Source organism: Microtus ochrogaster, chromosome 10, assembly GCF_000317375.1.
Source record: "Microtus ochrogaster isolate Prairie Vole_2 chromosome 10, MicOch1.0, whole genome shotgun sequence".
Taxonomy (NCBI): Eukaryota; Metazoa; Chordata; class Mammalia; order Rodentia; family Cricetidae; genus Microtus; species Microtus ochrogaster.
The window spans coordinates 34758489-34760004 of NC_022016.1; positions in this window are offsets into that span (position 1 = coordinate 34758489).

Consider the following 1516-nt stretch of genomic DNA (forward strand, 5'->3'; position numbering starts at 1 on the left):
GCCTGGTCTACAGAGCAAGTTCCAGGACAGGCTCCAAAGCCACAGAGAAACCCTGTCTCGAAAAACCAAAAAAAAAAATATCTGAAGGAGAATTGGACAGATGGCTCAGAGGTTAAAAGGTCATAAGTTCAATTTCCATCTGTCAAGAGATCTGGCACCCTCTTCTGGCCTGAAGGCATACAGTCAGGAGAACACTGTATACATAAAAATAAAAAAAAAAGAATATCTGAAGCACTAAGGAGACAGAGCCAGGCAGATCTCTAAGTTTAGGGCCAGCCTGGTCTATAGAAATAGTTCCAGGATGGCCAGGGCTGTTACACAGAGAAATTCCGTCTCAGGAAAAAAAGAGAAAAGAAGGAAGGAAGGAAGGTAGGTGTGGAGGCCCAAAAATGTGAGCCATTTCCACCTTGTCCAAAGGCCAGAAAGTTGGAGCTTACCTCTGTTCCTTCAAGGTTATTGTCTGTTTTTACCTCAAACAAAGGTCTCACCTAGATTTAGACCAGAGAGTTCTGCTCTCAAGGTTGCAGGGAGCCAGACAGGATCGCCATTGCAAGATGGCACCACATCCTGTCTTGCTGGTTATAAACAACCCCATATTTGGCTATGCCTTTGAGAGCTCCGTGTCCCCCGCTTCCCGCATGCGCTGTGGATAAGGGTCCCTGGGCCTATCTCGATGCAGTCTGGTGTCAGCTGATGGTGGCAGCCAATCACAGGGCAACCCGTGTGCCAATTCCCCATATAAGCAGCTGCCATTGTGTCCCCCCCCTCGCTCTCTCTCTAGCGTGTCTCTCTCTAGCGTGTCTCTCTCTCTCATGTCTCTCTCTCTTTCTCGTCTCTCTCTCTCTTGCTCTCTTGTTTCCTGCCCCCCTTCGCTTTATGCTCTCCCTCAACCAAATGCACTCCAGTAAAGCGTGATCTGAGAAGAATCCTCGTGTGTGATGGGTGTTTCTTCCGCCGCACAAGGTTATTATCAACAAGTGTGGACGATAATATCCAGACCTTCTATTTCAGGAATAGAGAAGTAAATATGTTTCTACTCCAAACAAAAGTCTAAGGATCCAACTAAGTTCTCACTCCCTTAAGGAGATAACAATGGATTCCACCCAGGGAGTGGTTTGTCTACAGAATGTTTTAGTCTAGGGTGTGAGTGTGACTTGTTTTATTCTAGGAACAGAATGTTTAACTATGAATGTAGCCTGTGACGTTTAACTGGTCTGCTCATTTCCTTGTATCATGTTAATGCAGTTTTTTATCTTGCTCCTACCTTTTGGCGTCAGGGATATTTTAAGCAATTGGAAATTAAACATGGGCGATTTCAGTATTTTCTAGAACTCCCTCCTGGTATGATTCTTGTTTCTGTTTTATTATTTTCACATGCTTCTTCATATTCTTTACTTATTTTTCTGATCCCCATGCCCCTACCTTGGCAAGAGGTAATTTTGTTGAGGCTGGTCCCTGACAGGAAGGAAGGAAGGAAGGAAGGAGGGAGGGAGGGAGGGAGGGAGGGAGGGAGGAA